The 8,096-nt window shown below is 37.1% G+C and overlaps 1 long non-coding RNA gene across 1 annotated transcript in view; it reads right to left on the bottom strand.

Moving 5' to 3' along the window:
* Positions 1 to 1,442: 1,442 nt before the first annotated feature.
* The window catches only part of LOC118767651, a 21,432-nt gene continuing 14,778 nt past the window's right edge, over positions 1,443 to 8,096 (bottom strand). Inside the window, exons 4-5 of the long non-coding RNA XR_005003566.1 lie at positions 3,881 to 3,887; positions 1,443 to 1,564 (exon numbers count right to left, since the gene is read on the bottom strand). This is a non-coding gene — a long non-coding RNA (uncharacterized LOC118767651). The remainder of the gene's footprint in view (positions 1,565 to 3,880; positions 3,888 to 8,096) is intronic.

The raw sequence follows: 8,096 nt of genomic DNA on the forward strand, positions 1-8,096 counted from the left end.
ATATATATATATATATATATATATAATATCTGTGTATGTGTGTATAACTACCATTAGTTTCATACTGAGATAGATGACTCTCACCAATTATTCAAGTCTATCACGTGAGATGAACACCAAACACCAACATCCCATGCGACATATGAATAATTTCTGAGAGGTAATTCTCTCAATATGAAACCAATGGTAGTCTGAGTACACTACGAATATATAAATATATATATATATATATGTATCTGTGTGTGCGTGTGTGTGTGTGTGTCTGTGTGTCTGTGTGTCTGTGTGTGTGTGTGTCTGTGTGTCTGTGTGTGTGTGATTGTGAGTGTGTGTGTGTGTAAACCTAATAGTTTGCGTAAAAGAGAAAGAAAACTCAATATCCCGTTCAATAATAAACCAGTTTTGAAAAATGAAAAATATATAAACTAGATTATCAATGGGATATAAGAGTTTACTTTAGCCCCAACCTCATCAGGCTCAAATAGATTACGGCCTCAAGACAGAGCCTGGCACACATGTAATTCACTGTGTTATTGGGAAAACCTTCCAACACCGCTTTAATCTTTGCCACCACCGTGCCCTTCATGTTGCAAAAGTACTCCCACTCATAGTAATCCATGAGATTAAAATCAAGGGACTTAGGCGGCCAGAAATTTATGTTATTGAAGCCGCAGAAATTCTCCGACAATTGCTTATGACACTCTCCGCAGGTATGACCAGGAACTGAAACTGCTGCCAGACGTATGGCTTTCCTGTAGCAACATGCGCCAGCCAAGCCCTTCTTCAGAGGAATGTGTTGAACAGCGGCGTACGGTCGCGGTCAGCACAACTTCTATGTCCCTTTCTTCGGACCAGGTCTTCGTAGTCTCAGCTGTAGCTGCTCATCTCATGTTTTACGGACTTTACAGCTATTTTCAGAGCAGTGGGCAGTAGTCATGATTTCGGCATTTTGCTATTCGGTGGTAATCATCAGGGAAGAGCTAACTTGTTTCCAATATTCAGATGGCCTCCAATCAACCATGACAGCTAACTTTTTCTCGACTAGAAATTTAATCTTTGACGTTTCACATGTAACTCGAACTGTTCCTGAAACGAAGAGGCACAAATTATTGTGCAGTTTAGCTCAAACAACATTTATGTATATATATATATATATATATATATATATATATATATATATATATACCGGAGTTGGACAAAATAATGAAAACACCTTAAAATTTCAAACAAATTTATTTTAGTATGGAGTAGGACCAACTTTGGCAGTAATTACAGCTTGAATTGGACACGGACAAACTTTGAATTGCTTTACAAAATAATTTTTGTCCATTCTTCAGCTAAAACAGACTCCAATTCTTTTAGTGATGATGGTAGAGGATATCGACTCTTACTTGTTTTTCTAAATTGCACCATAAATGTTCAGACTGTGTGGGCTAGATAAGAATGTTCCTCGTGCCATTCAGTAACAACTTTAGCTATGTGAATTGGTGCATTATCATTCTGAAAGATTGCGTTTCCCCCCGAAAACAGTTCCGAAACCATAGTATGAATTTGATCAGATAATATGCTTAAATAGTTTTCACTATAAATCCTGCCATGAAGTGAAACCATTGGACCAGTGGATTTCCAAGATATAGCCCCCCCCCCCAGATCATCACAGATCCTCCTCTATGTTTAACAGTTGGAAGAAGGCAGTCTAGGTCAAATGCTCCTTTTGGCTCTCTCCACCAGTGTACTCGGCCGGTGGTGAGGAATAAGGTAAATAATGTTCTTCCACTGCTCTAGGGACCAATTCTGTATGTTTTTACTCCACACTAAACGTTTTGCAACGTTTGTTTTTGAAAGTAGTGGTTTTCTGATTGTAGCCCCCCCCCCCCGTAAAATCCCGCTTTGTGCATCTCCTGGCGAACAGTTTTAGTGGAAATTGGATTCTCGAGGCAGTCATTAAGCTCTACAGTAACTTCGAGAGCTGTCATTTTGTGATTCTTTATAACAATTCGCGCAAGAGTCCGACGGTCCCTCTCTGAAAGTTTTGGTTTTCTTCCGGAGTTTTGTTTCGACGAGGATGTTTTGCCCCTTTTCTCGGGGGCTCTCTTTACTTTCGAGAATGTACTTCTTGATACACCAAACATTTCGGCTGTTTTCGCTACCCTAGCGCCTGCTATACGAGCACCAACTATTTTACCTCTTTGAAAGTCCGATAGATCTGTCATTTTAATGAATTGCAATTACCTTTTTCTGATGACATCTGAAAAGAAACAGCAATTTTACAAAACATATTAAACAACACTAATAACTAATCAAAAGACATAAAAATAAAGCTTTTTGACGGTTTTATAGATATTTCGAAATTATGATGCTATGATGCAGTGGTTTTCTGTTTGCGTCCCTCCCGTGAAATTCCGCTTTGTGAAGCTCCTAGCGAAGAGTTTTTGTGGAAACTGGGTTCTCAAGGTGGCCATTAAGCTCTGCAGTAATTTTGGGAGCTGTACTTTTGTGATCCTTTCTAACAATTTGTGTAAGAGTCCGACGGTTCCTATCAGAAATTTTTGGTTTTCTTCCGGAGTTTTGTTTCGACGAAATGTTTCTCCCCCTTTCTCAAAGGCTGTCTTTACCTTCGAGACAGTACTTCTTCATATACCAAATATTTCGGCTATTTTCGTTACCCTAGCACCTGCCATACGAGCACCAGCTATTTGACGTCTTTGGAAGTGCGATAGATCTGGCATTTTGATGAATTTTTATTACTTGTTTCAGATGGTATCTGAAAAGAAACATCACTTTTAGAAAAACATATTAGGCAACACTAATAATATATCAAAAAACATGAAAATAAAAGAAGCTTTTGACATTTTTATAGATACTTCAAAATTATGATGCAATGAAGCTAGGTGTTTCCATTATTTTCCAAACCCTCTCTCTCTCTCTCTCTCTGTATATATATATATATAATATATATATATGTGTGTGTGTGTGTGTGTGTGTGTATAAATATATATATATATATATATATTTATGTGTGTGTATGTTTGTGTGTGTATGTATGTATGTACGTACGTATGTAAGTATGTATGTATGTATGTATGTATGTATATATGTATGTATGTATGTATGTATGTATGTATGTATGTATGTATGTATGTATGCATATGTACATATCCAACAAGATGATAGAATGATATACATAAATTCCAATGTGTAGGCCGGTGACGCTTAAAAATCCAACAGGAAAGTATAACGCAGAGTGTTTCTGATATAGCGGTGTTGCCTTGGGTCTCTATACGCACAACCGATCCAAGAACAGAGTGTAGAGAAGCTGGAGATAATTGAGAATAATGTATATATCGGTGAGCAAATCAAAACGCCAATGCTTTCGAGTGAATTCTATTATAACATTTGTGCAGTTTCCAGTTAGCAATGATGTCGCACTTCTATTGCTATCCATTAATGGACACAATGGAAGCCTATAGCCAGCCACACTGCCTTATCAAGTACAAGAATAATATTCCGTTTTATAGAAACAAATATTTATCATTTCTTTTGCATTACACTTCATGCTAGATTAATAATCCTTTCTACCAACAGCACAAGGCCTGAAATTTGTGGGAAGCTGACTAGTCGATTTCATCAAAATATATATATATATGTATGTGTGTGTGTATGTGTGTGTGTGTGTGTGTGTGTGTGTGTGTGTGTATAATATATATATATATATATATATATATATATATATATATAACACTTATGAACAAGAGCAAAATAAAAAAATGTTAATGCCAAATATGCCGAAACTAGACACATCGTCCATAACCATATAATTCATCACTATAAGCACGTGCTTATAGTTATATAAGCTATAAGTTACGGACTTATAGTTATGGACGATGTGTCTAGTTTCGGCATATTTTGGCATTAGAAATTTTTTCTTTTGCCCTTGTTTATAAATTGTTTATAAATTTTACCTTTAAAAGTATTTTTTAATATGCTGGCCATTGAGAAAAGTTCTTTCGAAAAATATTATCCTATATTATATATATATATATTATGTGTGTCATATTGAATATGATAACGTTAATCTTCACGATAAATATAACGACCAGTTTCAATGATTATATACAATTGTATACGTAACCACAATTCTTAAAATACAATTCTTAAAATACAACACCCGAAGTAATACTTATAATGTATACCTATTTCTTTATTACCCACAAGGGGCTAAACACAGAGGGGACAAACAAGGACAGACATAGGTATTAAGTAGATTACATCGACCCCAGTGCGTAACTGGTACTTAATTTATCGACCCCGAAACGATGAAAGGCAAAGTCGACCTCGGCGGAATTCGAACTCACAACGTAACGCAGACGAAATACCGCTAAGCATTTCGCCCAGCGTGCTAACGTTTCTGCCAGCTCGCCTTATAATGTATACCACCGGATCTGTCCACTACTCGATTGATATTTCAATCAAACTTTTATCGATTATGGTAACCTCCATAAGTTATGTATCCTTTTGTATTAAATTCAAATTTAATCGATACGTACAAGGCTTTGAAGGTCACGGCAGATTAAACCGTTGTTAAATGCATTTACAATCAATACGATTACTTGGGGACTAGAAAATAATTGAAAGAATCGATTAGAATTTTAAATAATCCATTAAAATTTGAAAAATAATCGAAATCGTCTCAAAGAAAAGGCCTTGGCGTTAATGAAAATTCTCGTTAAATATGAGAAGGGATAGAACACCCAATTGATTACAGACTTCATAAAGACTTTCAATGGGACTTATCTGTTTATCTGATTAGCTATCTCTTGAAATTATACTGATGTTAGCTGCTCATGGAAACAGCCTACACTCAGCCGATTTCTAAATACGACAGGGTTCATTCCTCATGACATCGAAAGTTCTGGAGCAAATCAGACTAAAAGCATCTTGACAGGAAGATTTTCTCAATGGCAGAACTTGATTCCTATCTCGGTTTGTCTATTCAGGTACCAATTTGCAATCCACCGATTGGTCGCAGTGAAGGCGCGTACCCATCAGCAATCAGTACTTGATGCAGAAGGGTGCTAACCAGCTTGATCTTTTTTGTGTCCGATATCATGAAGATTACATCATCCATACATGAAGTCACAAATTTCTTGCTTCCCAAATCATGTGGAATGTACTTCAAAACCTCAAAATTATGTAGTAAAGTTCCCGGTGTCATAAGAGAAAAGAGATGTAAATAAGCCGAGTGTGGAGTACGAAAAACATAACTCTTTATTTAAAAAAAACTAACAGATCCCGCTTTACAAATCAGTAAACCAATCTCTGAAGAAATATGCAAAACCAGCTGTTCTAATGATACAACACGCTCCCCACCCCTAGATACAAGAAACGGATTCTATAGATTTTATACATACGACTACATGTTCTTCAATTATAATACACTAAATTTTAATCCTAAGACGTTTGCCAGCTGTTACTAAGCGGCCAGACAACGGGGAAGATATTTCTCCGTAGCTCCGTTTTTATGGTTTAGTTAGTGGTGAAAATGCAACGCTCATGACTCTTTACAGAGCTACGCAGAATGTCAGAAGGTAAGGGAATGAAAACGAATGGCTGCGAAATAGTAAACTGCTCTGAAATAATCTAAAGACAAGATGGTAGTGTTTAAACAAGTGACCCGTGCTCAATGGTCCAAACTAGATTGATTTATGGATAGATATAGATATATAGTGGTGAGAATCTATATAGATAGGGAGCCATGCATGTATATGTATATATTCACACACACATACACACACATGCGCACACCCCCATAAATATACATGCATGTATATATATATATATCACATTTTTTCTCTCCATGTTTTTCTGTGTCCCTTTCTGTAGAAGAGCGTAGGCTCGAAACGTAAAAGACTTTTCTATTCCTGAGCGTTATACTAATACATCTGTTTGTTTTGTACACCACCTGTCTCAGTCTTTTGTATTTTTCGTGAACTCTCTCTCTCTCTCTCTCTCTATATATATATATATATATATATATATCACCAGCTGAGTTTGTATTGACTGGGTCATATGTCATGCAAGTAGTTTCTAGCGACAAGCTATATTTGCATATGCACACACATGTATGTTTGGTTTGTGCATGACAGAGAATATGTGTGTGTCTGTGAGCGTGTGTGTGTTCCTGTGTGTGTATTTCAATCAAATTTAGTTATTTAGCCAGGGAACATGTACAGGCTATTTAAAGTGTATGGGATTTAAGCCCTATATGCTATTCAGTCGGATGCACCTTCTCCATCATCTCATCTTCTGAAAGGATTTTGTACCTTGTTGATTAGTACCAGATCCACTTAGCCGAATACTTTCATGATGAGAGATGTTCCAGCCTCGGCTATTTTGACTTTTGTTTAATGTAGCATAAATGGGGCTGCATTATGAAATGAGATTCTGCCTTTTTGTGAATATTACTATGGTTTGTTGAAGAATTCTCTACTTGTAGCGGGTAGGCACCCTTGTTTATCATTTGTTTTTGCATTATTATGAGGTGACAGACTTAAGGCTGACATAAGTCGTCACAAAACTTAGGGTCATCGTATGGAACAATTTTAATCATTTGAATTGATCGTAAATGCAACGGAAAAACAATTCAACAGAGAATTTGAATCTTGAAGGCGGTGCCACAAAATAAATGCTATGCAGTATATAGTTACATCATTTTACAGTCTCATTTCATAATTTGAACTGAAAATATAAGAAAATTTTGCCTCGTGATCAATTAAATTAATTATCAGTCAGTTGTTGTTTCCATCTAAGACATACTTGTACTTACTTGTACTTGTGGCGACATTCACCCTGGGTGGGTTGAGTTGGCTTCTCGAACCATGGCAGCCCACGCATGACGGTCCTGCGCCAGTTCACTGGTGATAGCGAGCCAGTCGCTGTTCCATTGGCGCACGCCGACAACCTGCGGACCCGTGAGCACGGAGAGGTCCTCCTTGATCGTCGTAACCCAGGTCTTCAGCTGCCCGCCCGCGCGTTTCCGCCAGTTGGGAAGTGGAGTTAGGAGAAGGACATCACGGCTCAGTTCACCCACCGGACGCCTACATGCATGGCCAAACCACCGAAAGTGCTGTTGCAGAAGGACAGATTGAAGGGGCCGCAGAGACAGGCGAAGTCGGAGATTGACGGTGGGAACTCGATCATGTCTGATAAAGGTAAGATAAAATAGATTCAACTCTTGACCTTCACATTTTATTTTCAAGGATTCATTGCCCCATGCATCCTACAAATTTTATGATGGTTGTGTGTTTAATTCAGTGAGATCGATCCGATATTTCTGGTAGTTGTTGCACCCGAGGCACACCTCCCACCCCGCGTTATCAAATCGTGGGATAGATATCAGCGACTGCACCACCCTTGTTCACCCGTGTGACCTTGCGTCTGTGTTTGAAAACATTACATTATTTAGATAAGAGAGAGAATATGCTGTATCAAAATAATCAATCGCAAATAAATCACATACTAAATATCAATTTCTTACATATCAACGAATGTATAGATTTCACTCAACGCGATATTTGTTTCCTTAACACACGGAATTGCAGAGAAAAAAATGGTTAGCAACACAAACTCCAATTTCAAGCTCTTAATGATAAATTATTTTCTCCATCACCAATAAAATTCAAAGTTACCAATCCATTTACAAATATATACGGAGAAACATAAAAAAAAATATTTCACTCGGATGAAAGGTTATCTTGAAAAATATAGCAAAGTCACATCGAAATAACCTGACTGCTATTATTCATTTAAATCTATTGTTAGATATAATATCTTGAATGAAATATGTGTTTGCTGTATCACTGCGTGACGCTTCATGTCTTATGATTTAATAATCTTTAAGATTCGAGACCGTAAATCATAGCTATTGAAACTGCAGTCATCAGTCACTGGAATAAAACTGTGGCTTATTTTGACACATATACGAAACATGCTTACAATCAGAAATATTTTTTTCTGGCAAAGTATACGTTAGTTGATACAACTGAGATGACCTATGTAGGATCATCCTACGATAGAAGTTGCCGGACATTAATGCGAAA

This window comes from Octopus sinensis, linkage group LG23 (assembly GCF_006345805.1).
Source record: "Octopus sinensis linkage group LG23, ASM634580v1, whole genome shotgun sequence".
Lineage (NCBI taxonomy): Eukaryota > Metazoa > Mollusca > Cephalopoda > Octopoda > Octopodidae > Octopus > Octopus sinensis.